General features: G+C 61.3%; 1 protein-coding gene across 5 annotated transcripts in view; it reads left to right on the top strand.

The window, feature by feature from the left end:
* The first annotated feature begins 306 nt into the window (after positions 1-306).
* Positions 307-12,071, top strand: part of KHK (ketohexokinase) — a 104,764-nt gene continuing 92,999 nt past the window's right edge. For 3 of the 5 annotated variants that reach the window (XM_069728659.1, XM_069728661.1, XM_069728658.1), the window contains exon 1: positions 307-324. The gene's annotated coding sequence lies outside the window, so the exon portion shown is untranslated. The remainder of the gene's footprint in view (positions 325-12,071) is intronic. The other 2 variants (XM_069728662.1, XM_069728660.1) reach the window with 1 other exon arrangement.

The following is a 12,071-nucleotide window of genomic DNA, read 5'->3' as shown; positions in this document are numbered from 1 at the left end:
CCCTGATCGCTCCCGACTCCTCGCTGATCGCTCCCGGCTCCTCCCTGATCGCTCCCGACTCCTCCCTGATCGCTCCCGACTCCTCCCTGATCGCTCCCGACTCCTCGCTGATAGCTCCCGGCTCCTCCCTGATCGCTCCCGACTCCTCCCTGATCGCTCCCGACTCCTCCCTGATCGCTCCCGACTCCTCCCTGATCGCTCCCGACTCCTCCCTGATCGCTCTCTGTCTCTCCGAGACTTTACAGGACAGAGGAAGGGGGCGGGGCGGTTGTCATAGTGATAATCACGTGACAGAAGCCGGAAGTGAACAGACAAAAGCTAAAGGTGAGTGACAGAAAAGCGGGAAACAGAGGCCGAGAGTGCGGGAGAGAGAGAGACAGAGGCCGAGAGTGCAGGAGAGAGAGAGAGACAGAGGCCGAGAGTGCAGGAGAGAGAGACAGAGGCCGAGAGTGCAGGAGAGAGAGACAGAGGCCGAGAGTGCAGGAGAGAGAGACAGAGGCCGAGAGTGCAGGAGAGAGAGACAGAGGCCGAGAGTGCGGGAGAGAGAGACAGAGGCCGAGAGTTCAGGAGAGAGGGAGACAGAGGCCGAGAGTTCAGGAGAGAGAGAGACAGAGGCCGAGAGTGCAGGAGAGAGAGAGACAGAGGCCGAGAGTGCAGGAGAGAGAGAGACAGAGGCCGAGAGTGCGGGAGAGAGGGAGACAGAGGCCGAGAGTTCAGGAGAGAGAGAGAGACAGAGGCCGAGAGTGCAGGAGAGAGAGAGACAGAGGCCGAGAGTGCAGGAGAGAGAGACAGAGGCCGAGAGTGCAGGAGAGAGAGAGAGAGGCCGAGAGTGCAGGAGAGAGGGAGACAGAGGCCGAGAGTGCAGGAGAGAGAGACAGAGGCCGAGAGTGCAGGAGAGAGAGACAGAGGCCGAGAGTGCAGGAGAGAGAGAGACAGAGGCCGAGAGTGCAGGAGAGAGAGAGACAGAGGCCGAGAGTGCAGGAGAGAGAGACAGAGGCCGAGAGTGCAGGAGAGAGAGACAGAGGCCGAGAGTGCAGGAGAGAGGGAGAGACAGAGGCCGAGAGTGCAGGAGAGAGAGACAGCGGCCGAGAGTGCAGGAGAGAGAGAGACAGAGGCCGAGAGTGCAGGAGAGAGAGACAGAGGCCGAGAGTGCAGGAGAGAGAGACAGAGGCCGAGAGTGCAGGAGAGAGAGAGAGAGGCCGAGAGTGCAGGAGAGAGAGAGAGAGGCCGAGAGTGCAGGAGAGAGAGAGAGAGGCCGAGAGTGCAGGAGAGAGAGACAGAGGCCGAGAGTGCAGGAGAGAGAGACAGAGGCCGAGAGTGCAGGAGAGAGAGACAGAGGCCGAGAGTGCAGGAGAGAGACAGAGGCCGAGAGTTCAGGAGAGAGAGACAGAGGCCGAGAGTGCAGGAGAGAGAGAGAGAGGCCGAGAGTGCAGGAGAGAGAAACAGAGACCGAGAGTGCAGGAGAGAGACAGAGGCCGAGAGTGCAGGAGAGAGAGACAGAGGCCGAGAGTGCAGGAGAGAGAGACAGAGGCCGAGAGTGCAGGAGAGAGAGACAGAGGCCGAGAGTGCAGGAGAGAGAGACAGAGGCCGAGAGTGCAGGAGAGAGACAGAGGCCGAGAGTTCAGGAGAGAGAGAGACAGAGGCCGAGAGTGCAGGAGAGAGACAGAGGCCGAGAGTGCAGGAGAGAGAGACAGAGGCCGAGAGTGCAGGAGAGAGACAGAGGCCGAGAGTTCAGGAGAGAGAGAGACAGAGGCCGAGAGTGCAGGAGAGAGACAGAGGCCGAGAGTGCAGGAGAGAGAGACAGAGGCCGAGAGTGCAGGAGAGAGAGAGAGAGGCCGAGAGTGCAGGAGAGAGGGAGACAGAGGCCGAGAGTGCAGGAGAGAGAGAGAGAGGCCGAGAGTGCAGGAGAGAGAGACAGAGGCCGAGAGTGCAGGAGAGAGAGAGGCCGAGAGTGCAGGAGAGAGAGACAGAGGCCGAGAGTGCAGGAGAGAGAGACAGAGGCCGAGAGTGCAGGAGAGAGAGACAGAGGCCGAGAGTGCAGGAGAGAGACAGAGGCCGAGAGTTCAGGAGAGAGAGAGACAGAGGCCGAGAGTGCAGGAGAGAGACAGAGGCCGAGAGTGCAGGAGAGAGAGAGACAGAGGCCGAGAGTGCAGGAGAGAGACAGAGGCCGAGAGTGCAGGAGAGAGAGACAGAGGCCGAGAGTGCAGGAGAGAGAGAGAGAGGCCGAGAGTGCAGGAGAGAGGGAGACAGAGGCCGAGAGTGCAGGAGAGAGAGAGAGAGGCCGAGAGTGCAGGAGAGAGAGACAGAGGCCGAGAGTGCAGGAGAGAGAGAGAGAGGCCGAGAGTGCAGGAGAGAGGGAGACAGAGGCCGAGAGTGCAGGAGAGAGAGAGAGAGGCCGAGAGTGCAGGAGAGAGAGACAGAGGCCGAGAGTGCAGGAGAGAGAGACAGAGGCCGAGAGTGCAGGAGAGAGAGAGGCCGAGAGTGCAGGAGAGAGAGACAGAGGCCGAGAGTGCAGGAGAGAGAGACAGAGGCCGAGAGTGCAGGAGAGAGAGACAGAGGCCGAGAGTGCAGGAGAGAGAGAGAGAGGCCGAGAGTGCAGGAGAGAGAGACAGAGGCCGAGAGTGCGGGAGAGAGGGAGAGACAGAGGCCGAGAGTGCAGGAGAGAGAGACAGAGGCCGAGAGTGCAGGAGAGAGAGACAGAGGCCGAGAGTGCAGGAGAGAGAGACAGAGGCCGAGAGTGCAGGAGAGAGAGACAGAGGCCGAGAGTGCAGGAGAGAGAGAGAGAGGCCGAGAGTGCAGGAGAGAGGGAGAGAGGCCGAGAGTGCAGGAGAGAGAGACAGAGGCCGAGAGTGCAGGAGAGAGAGACAGAGGCCGAGAGTGCAGGAGAGAGAGACAGAGGCCGAGAGTGCAGGAGAGAGACAGAGGCCGAGAGTTCAGGAGAGAGAGAGACAGAGGCCGAGAGTGCAGGAGAGAGACAGAGGCCGAGAGTGCAGGAGAGAGAGACAGAGGCCGAGAGTGCAGGAGAGAGACAGAGGCCGAGAGTTCAGGAGAGAGAGAGACAGAGGCCGAGAGTGCAGGAGAGAGACAGAGGCCGAGAGTGCAGGAGAGAGAGACAGAGGCCGAGAGTGCAGGAGAGAGAGAGAGAGGCCGAGAGTGCAGGAGAGAGGGAGACAGAGGCCGAGAGTGCAGGAGAGAGAGAGAGAGGCCGAGAGTGCAGGAGAGAGGGAGACAGAGGCCGAGAGTGCAGGAGAGAGAGAGAGAGGCCGAGAGTGCAGGAGAGAGAGACAGAGGCCGAGAGTGCAGGAGAGAGAGAGGCCGAGAGTGCAGGAGAGAGAGACAGAGGCCGAGAGTGCAGGAGAGAGAGACAGAGGCCGAGAGTGCAGGAGAGAGAGACAGAGGCCGAGAGTGCAGGAGAGAGAGAGAGAGGCCGAGAGTGCAGGAGAGAGAGAGAGAGGCCGAGAGTGCAGGAGAGAGGGAGAGAGGCCGAGAGTGCAGGAGAGAGAGACAGAGGCCGAGAGTGCAGGAGAGAGAGACAGAGGCCGAGAGTGCAGGAGAGAGAGACAGAGGCCGAGAGTGCAGGAGAGAGACAGAGGCCGAGAGTTCAGGAGAGAGAGAGACAGAGGCCGAGAGTGCAGGAGAGAGACAGAGGCCGAGAGTGCAGGAGAGAGAGAGAGAGGCCGAGAGTGCAGGAGAGAGGGAGACAGAGGCCGAGAGTGCAGGAGAGAGAGAGAGAGAGGCCGAGAGTGCAGGAGAGAGAGAGAGAGGCCGAGAGTGCAGGAGAGAGAGACAGAGGCCGAGAGTGCAGGAGAGAGAGACAGAGGCCGAGAGTGCAGGAGAGAGAGAGAGAGGCCGAGAGTGCAGGAGAGAGAGAGAGAGGCCGAGAGTGCAGGAGAGAGAGACAGAGGCCGAGAGTGCAGGAGAGAGAGAGACAGAGGCCGAGAGTGCAGGAGAGAGAGACAGAGGCCGAGAGTGCAGGAGAGAGAGACAGAGGCCGAGAGTGCAGGAGAGAGAGACAGAGGCCGAGAGTGCAGGAGAGAGAGACAGAGGCCGAGAGTGCAGGAGAGAGAGACAGAGGCCGAGAGTGCAGGAGAGAGAGACAGAGGCCGAGAGTGCAGGAGAGAGAGACAGAGGCCGAGAGTGCAGGAGAGAGAGAGAGAGGCCGAGAGTGCAGGAGAGAGAGACAGAGGCCGAGAGTGCAGGAGAGAGAGACAGAGGCCGAGAGTGCAGGAGAGAGAGACAGAGGCCGAGAGTGCAGGAGAGAGAGACAGAGGCCGAGAGTGCAGGAGGAGAGAGCAGAGGCCGAGAGTGCAGGAGAGAGAGACAGAGGCCGAGAGTGCAGGAGAGAGACAGAGGCCGAGAGTGCAGGAGAGAGAGACAGAGGCCGAGAGTGCAGGAGAGAGAGACAGAGGCCGAGAGTGCAGGAGAGAGAGACAGAGGCCGAGAGTGCAGGAGAGAGAGACAGAGGCCGAGAGTGCCGAGAGTGCAGGAGAGAGACAGAGGCCGAGAGTGCAGGAGAGAGAGACAGAGGCCCGAGGGTGCAGGAGAGAGAGACAGCAGGGCACGAGCAGGTGCAGGAGAGAGAGACAGAGGCCGAGAGTGCAGGAGAGAGAGACAGAGGCCGAGCAGAGGCCGAGAGTGCAGGGAGAGAGAGACAGAGGCCGAGAGGTGCAGGAGAGAGAGCGACAGAGGCCCGAGAGTGCAGGAGAGAGACGAGACGGAGCCGAGAGTGCAGGAGAGAGGAGACGGAGGCCGAGAGTGCAGGAGAGAGAGACAGAGGCCGAGAGTGCAGGAGAGAGAGAGACAGAGGCCGAGAGTGCAGGAGAGAGAGAGACAGAGGCCGAGAGTGCAGGAGAAGAGAGAGACAGAGGCCGAGAGTGCAGGAGAGAGAGAGACAGAGGCCGAGAGTGCAGGAGAGAGACGAGGCCGAGAGTGCAGGAGAGAGAGACGAGGCCGATGAGTGCAGGAGAGAGGGAGACAGAGGGCCGAGAGTGCAGGAGAGAGACCAGAGGCCGAGAGAGGGAGAGACAGAGGCCGAGAGTGCAGGAGAGAGGGAGACAGAGGCCGAGAGTGCAGGAGAGAGAGACGGAGGCCGAGAGTGCAGGAGAGAGAGACGGAGGCCGAGAGTGCAGGAGAGAGAGACGGAGGCCGAGAGTGCAGGAGAGAGAGACGGAGGCCGAGAGTGCAGGAGAGAGAGACAGAGACCGAGAGTGCAGGAGAGAGACAGAGGCCGAGAGTGCAGGAGAGAGACAGAGGCCGAGAGTGCAGGAGAGAGAGAGACAGAGGCCGAGGGTGCAGGAGAGAGAGACAGAGGCCGAGAGTGCAGGAGAGAGAGACAGAGGCCGAGAGTGCAGGAGAGAGAGACAGAGGCCGAGAGTGCAGGAGAGAGAGACAGAGGCCGAGAGTGCAGGAGAGAGAGACAGAGGCCGAGAGTGCAGGAGAAAGACAGAGGCCGAGAGTGCAGGAGAGAGGGAGACAGAGACCGAGAGTGCAGGAGAGAGAGAGAGAGGCCGAGAGTGCAGGAGAGAGAGAGACAGAGGCCGAGAGTGCAGGAGAGAGAGAGACAGAGGCCGAGAGTGCAGGAGAGAGGGACAGAGGCCGAGAGTGCAGGAGAGAGACAGAGGCCGAGAGTTCAGGAGAGAGAGAGAGACAGAGGCCGAGAGTGCAGGAGAGAGAGACAGAGGCCGAGAGTGCAGGAGAGAGAGACAGAGGCCGAGAGTGCAGGAGAGAGAGACAGAGGCCGAGAGTGCAGGAGAGGGAGACAGAGACCGAGAGTGCAGGAGAGAGGGAGACAGAGACCGAGAGTGCAGGAGAAAGAGACAGAGGCCGAGAGTGCAGGAGAGAGAGACAGAGGCCGAGAGTGCAGGAGAGAGAGAGAGAGGCCGAGAGTGCAGGAGAGACAGAGAACGAGAGTGCAGGAGAGAGGGAGACAGAGGCCGAGAGTGCAGGAGAGAGGGACAGAGGCCGAGAGTGCAGGAGAGAGACAGAGGCCGAGAGTTCAGGAGAGAGAGAGAGACAGAGGCCGAGAGTTCAGGAGAGAGAGAGAGACAGAGGCCGAGAGTGCAGGAGAGAGAGACAGAGGCCGAGAGTGCAGGAGAGACAGAGACCGAGAGTGCAGGAGAGAGGGAGACAGAGGCCGAGAGTGCAGGAGAGAGGGACAGAGGCCGAGAGTGCAGGAGAGAGACAGAGGCCGAGAGTTCAGGAGAGAGAGAGAGACAGAGGCCGAGAGTGCAGGAGAGAGAGACAGAGGCCGAGAGTGCAGGAGAGAGAGACAGAGGCCGAGAGTGCAGGAGAGAGAGACAGAGGCCGAGAGTGCAGGAGAGAGAGACAGAGGCCGAGAGTGCAGGAGAGAGAGACAGAGGCCGAGAGTGCAGGAGAGAGAGAGACAGAGACCGAGAGTGCAGGAGAGAGAGACAGAGGCCGAGAGTTCAGGAGAGAGAGACAGAGGCCGAGAGTGCAGGAGAGAGGGAGACAAAGGCCGAGAGTGCAGGAGAGAGGAAGAGACAGAGGCTGAGAGTGCAGGAGAGAAGGAGACAAAGGCCGAGAGTGCAGGAGAGAGGGAGACAGAGGCCGAGAGTGCAGGAGAGAGAGAGACAGAGGCCGAGAGTGCAGGAGAGAGAGACAGACGCCGAGAGTGCAGGAGAGAGAGACAGAGGCCGAGTGTGCAGGAGAGAGGGGGACAGAGGCCGAGAGTGCAGGAGAGAGGGAGACAGAGGCCGAGAGTGCAGGAGAGAGGGGGACAGAGGCCGAGAGTGCAGGAGAGAGAGAGACAGAGGCCGAGAGTGCAGGAGAGAGAGAGACAGAGACCGAGAGTGCAGGAGAGAGAGAGAGACAGAGGCCGAGAGTGCAGGAGAGAGGGAGACAGAGGCCGAGAGTGCAGGAGAGAGAGAGACAGAGGCCGAGAGTGCAGGAGAGAGAGAGAGGCCGAGAGTGCAGGAGAGAGAGACAGAGGCCGAGAGTGCAGGAGAGAGAGAGACAGAGGCCGAGAGTGCAGGAGAGAGGGAGACAGAGGCCGAGAGTGCAGGAGAGAGGGAGACAGAGGCCGAGAGTGCAGGAGAGAGGGAGACAGAGGCCGAGAGTGCAGGAGAGAGAGAGAGGCCGAGAGTGCAGGAGAGAGAGACAGAGGCCGAGAGTGCAGGAGAGAGAGAGACAGAGGCCGAGAGTGCAGGAGAGAGGGGAACAGAGGCCGAGAGTGCAGGAGAGAGGGAGACAGAGGCCGAGAGTGCAGGAGAGAGAGACAGAGGCCGAGTGTGCAGGAGAGAGAGAAAGAGGCCGAGTGTGCAGGAGAGAGGGGGACAGAGGCCGAGAGTGCAGGAGAGAGGGAGACAGAGGCCGAGAGTGCAGGAGAGAGAGACAGAGGCCGAGAGTGCAGGAGAGAGAGACAGAGGCCGAGAGTGCAGGAGAGAGGGGGACAGAGGCCGAGAGTGCAGGAGAGAGAGAGACAGAGGCCGAGAGTGCAGGAGAGAGGGGGACAGAGGCCGAGAGTGCAGGAGAGAGAGAGACAGAGGCCGAGAGTGCAGGAGAGAGGGGGACAGAGGCCGAGAGTGCAGGAGAGAGAGACAGAGGCCGAGAGTGCAGGAGAGAGAGACAGAGGCCGAGAGTGCAGGAGAGAGAGACAGAGGCCGAGAGTGCAGGAGAGAGGGGGACAGAGGCCGAGTGTGCAGGAGAGAGGGGGACAGAGGCCGAGTGTGCAGGAGAGAGGGAGACAGAGGCCGAGTGTGCAGGAGAGAGGGGGACAGAGGCCGAGAGTGCAGGAGAGAGAGAGACAGAGGCCGAGAGTGCAGGAGAGAGGGGGACAGAGGCCGAGTGTGCAGGAGAGAGGGGGACAGAGGCCGAGTGTGCAGGAGAGAGAGAGACAGAGGCCGAGTGTGCAGGAGAGAGGGGGACAGAGGCCGAGAGTGCAGGAGAGAGGGAGACAGAGGCCGAGAGTGCAGGAGAGAGGGGGACAGAGGCCGAGAGTGCAGGAGAGAGAGAGACAGAGGCCGAGAGTGCAGGAGAGAGACAGAGGCCGAGAGTGCAGGAGAGAGGGAGACAGAGGCCGAGAGTGCAGGAGAGAGAGAGAGGCCGAGAGTGCAGGAGAGAGAGAGAGGCCGAGAGTGCAGGAGAGAGAGACAGAGGCCGAGAGTGCAGGAGAGAGAGAGACAGAGGCCGAGAGTGCAGGAGAGAGAGACAGAGGCCGAGAGTGCAGGAGAGAGAGAGACAGAGGCCGAGAGTGCAGGAGAGAGAGACAGAGGCCGAGAGTGCAGGAGAGAGAGACAGAGACCGAGAGTGCAGGAGAGAGAGACAGAGGCCGAGAGTTCAGGAGAGAGAGACAGAGGCCGAGAGTGCAGGAGAGAGGGAGACAAAGGCCGAGAGTGCAGGAGAGAGGGAGACAGAGGCCGAGAGTGCAGGAGAGAGAGAGAGACAGAGGCCGAGAGTGCAGGAGAGAGAGACAGAGGCCGAGAGTGCAGGAGAGAGAGACAGAGGCCGAGTGTGCAGGAGAGAGGGGGACAGAGGCCGAGAGTGCAGGAGAGAGGGAGACAGAGGCCGAGAGTGCAGGAGAGAGGGGGACAGAGGCCGAGAGTGCAGGAGAGAGAGAGACAGAGACCGAGAGTGCAGGAGAGAGAGAGACAGAGGCCGAGAGTGCAGGAGAGAGAGAGAGGCCGAGAGTGCAGGAGAGAGAGGCCGAGAGTGCAGGAGAGAGAGAGAGGCCGAGAGTGCAGGAGAGAGAGAGAGGCCGAGAGTGCAGGAGAGAGAGACAGAGGCCGAGAGTGCAGGAGAGAGGGAGACAGAGGCCGAGAGTGCAGGAGAGAGGGAGACAGAGGCCGAGAGTGCAGGAGAGAGAGACAGAGGCCGAGAGTGCAGGAGAGAGAGACAGAGGCCGAGTGTGCAGGAGAGAGAGACAGAGGCCGAGTGTGCAGGAGAGAGGGGGACAGAGGCCGAGAGTGCAGGAGAGAGGGAGACAGAGGCCGAGAGAGAGACAGAGGCCGAGAGTGCAGGAGAGAGAGACAGAGGCCGAGAGTGCAGGAGAGAGGGGGACAGAGGCCGAGAGTGCAGGAGAGAGAGAGACAGAGACCGAGAGTGCAGGAGAGAGAGACAGAGGCCGAGAGTGCAGGAGAGAGGGGGACAGAGGCCGAGAGTGCAGGAGAGAGAGAGACATACCGAGAGTGCAGGAGAGAGAGAGAGACAGAGACCGAGAGTGCAGGAGAGAGAGAGACAGAGGCCGAGAGTGCAGGAGAGAGAGAGACAGAGGCCGAGAGTGCAGGAGAGAGAGAGAGGCCGAGAGTGCAGGAGAGAGAGACAGAGGCCGAGAGTGCAGGAGAGAGAGACAGAGGCCGAGTGTGCAGGAGAGAGGGAGACAGAGGCCGAAAGTGCAGGAGAGAGGGAGACAGAGGCCGAGAGTGCAGGAGAGAGAGACAGAGGCCGAGAGTGCAGGAGAGAGAGACAGAGGCCGAGTGTGCAGGAGAGAGGGGGACAGAGGCCGAGAGTGCAGGAGAGAGAGAGACAGAGGCCGAGAGTGCAGGAGAGAGGGGGACAGAGGCCGAGAGTGCAGGAGAGAGAGAGACAGAGACCGAGAGTGCAGGAGAGAGGGAGACAGAGGCCGAGAGTGCAGGAGAGAGAGGGAGACAGAGGCCGAGAGTGCAGGAGAGAGGGAGACAGAGGCCGAGAGTGCAGGAGAGAGGGAGACAGAGGCCGAGAGTGCAGGAGAGAGAGACAGAGACCGAGAGTGCAGGAGAGAGAGAGACAGAGGCCGAGAGTGCAGGAGAGAGGGAGACAGAGGCCGAGAGTGCAGGAGAGAGACAGAGGCCGAGAGTGCAGGAGAGAGAGAGAGGCCGAGAGTGCAGGAGAGAGAGAGAGGCCGAGAGTGCAGGAGAGAGAGACAGAGGCCGAGAGTGCAGGAGAGAGAGAGACAGAGGCCGAGAGTGCAGGAGAGAGGGGGACAGAGGCCGAGAGTGCAGGAGAGAGACAGAGGCCGAGAGTGCAGTAGAGAGGAAGAGACAGAGGCCGAGAGTGCAGGAGAGAGGGAGAGACAGAGGCCGAGAGTGCAGGAGAGAGGGAGACAGAGGCCGAGAGTGCAGGAGAGAGAGACGGAGGCCGAGAGTGCAGGAGAGAGAGACGGAGGCCGAGAGTGCAGGAGAGAGAGACGGAGGCCGAGAGTGCAGGAGAGAGAGACAGAGACCGAGAGTGCAGGAGAGAGACAGAGGCCGAGAGTGCAGGAGAGAGACAGAGGCCGAGAGTGCAGGAGAGAGAGAGACAGAGGCCGAGGGTGCAGGAGAGAGAGACAGAGGCCGAGAGTGCAGGAGAGAGAGACAGAGGCCGAGAGTGCAGGAGAGAGAGACAGAGGCCGAGAGTGCAGGAGAGAGAGACAGAGGCCGAGAGTGCAGGAGAGAGAGACAGAGGCCGAGAGTGCAGGAGAAAGACAGAGGCCGAGAGTGCAGGACAGAGGGACAGAGGCCGAGAGTGCAGGAGAGAGGGAGACAGAGACCGAGAGTGCAGGAGAGAGAGAGAGAGGCCGAGAGTGCAGGAGAGAGAGAGACAGAGGCCGAGAGTGCAGGAGAGAGAGAGACAGAGGCCGAGAGTGCAGGAGAGAGGGACAGAGGCCGAGAGTGCAGGAGAGAGACAGAGGCCGAGAGTTCAGGAGAGAGAGAGAGACAGAGGCCGAGAGTTCAGGAGAGAGAGAGAGACAGAGGCCGAGAGTGCAGGAGAGAGAGACAGAGGCCGAGAGTGCAGGAGAGAGAGACAGAGGCCGAGAGTGCAGGAGAGGGAGACAGAGACCGAGAGTGCAGGAGAGAGGGAGACAGAGACCGAGAGTGCAGGAGAGAGAGACAGAGGCCGAGAGTGCAGGAGAGAGAGAGAGAGGCCGAGAGTGCAGGAGAGACAGAGAACGAGAGTGCAGGAGAGAGGGAGACAGAGGCCGAGAGTGCAGGAGAGAGGGACAGAGGCCGAGAGTGCAGGAGAGAGACAGAGGCCGAGAGTTCAGGAGAGAGAGAGAGACAGAGGCCGAGAGTTCAGGAGAGAGGGGGACAGAGGCCGAGAGTGCAGGAGAGAGGGAGACAGAGGCCGAGAGTGCAGGAGAGGGGGACAGAGGCCGAGAGTGCAGGAGAGAGAGAGACAGAGGCCGAGAGTGCAGGAGAGAGAGAGACAGAGACCGAGAGTGCAGGAGAGAGAGAGAGGCCGAGAGTGCAGGAGAGAGAGACAGAGGCCGAGAGTGCAGGAGAGAGAGAGACAGAGGCCGAGAGTGCAGGAGAGAGGGAGACAGAGGCCGAGAGTGCAGGAGAGAGGGAGACAGAGGCCGAGAGTGCAGGAGAGAGGGAGACAGAGGCCGAGAGTGCAGGAGAGAGAGAGAGGCCGAGAGTGCAGGAGAGAGAGACAGAGGCCGAGAGTGCAGGAGAGAGAGAGACAGAGGCCGAGAGTGCAGGAGAGAGGGGAACAGAGGCCGAGAGTGCAGGAGAGAGGGAGACAGAGGCCGAGAGTGCAGGAGAGAGAGACAGAGGCCGAGTGTGCAGGAGAGAGAGAAAGAGGCCGAGTGTGCAGGAGAGAGGGGGACAGAGGCCGAGAGTGCAGGAGAGAGGGAGACAGAGGCCGAGAGTGCAGGAGAGAGAGACAGAGGCCGAGAGTGCAGGAGAGAGAGACAGAGGCCGAGAGTGCAGGAGAGAGGGGGACAGAGGCCGAGAGTGCAGGAGAGAGAGAGACAGAGGCCGAGAGTGCAGGAGAGAGGGGGACAGAGGCCGAGAGTGCAGGAGAGAGAGAGACAGAGGCCGAGAGTGCAGGAGAGAGGGGGACAGAGGCCGAGAGTGCAGGAGAGAGAGACAGAGGCCGAGAGTGCAGGAGAGAGAGACAGAGGCCGAGAGTGCAGGAGAGAGAGACAGAGGCCGAGAGTGCAGGAGAGAGAGAGAGGCCGAGAGTGCAGGAGAGAGAGACAGAGGCCGAGTGTGCAGGAGAGAGGGGGACAGAGGCCGAGAGTGCAGGAGAGAGGGAGACAGAGGCCGAGAGTGCAGGAGAGAGGGGGACAGAGGCCGAGAGTGCAGGAGAGAGAGAGACAGAGGCCGAGAGTGCAGGAGAGAGACAGAGGCCGAGAGTGCAGGAGAGAGGGA

Source organism: Ranitomeya imitator, chromosome 5, assembly GCF_032444005.1.
Source record: "Ranitomeya imitator isolate aRanImi1 chromosome 5, aRanImi1.pri, whole genome shotgun sequence".
NCBI lineage: Eukaryota > Metazoa > Chordata > Amphibia > Anura > Dendrobatidae > Ranitomeya > Ranitomeya imitator.
The sequence above is the reverse complement of the archived record's forward strand: the minus strand, read 5'-3'. Positions and strand labels throughout refer to the sequence as shown.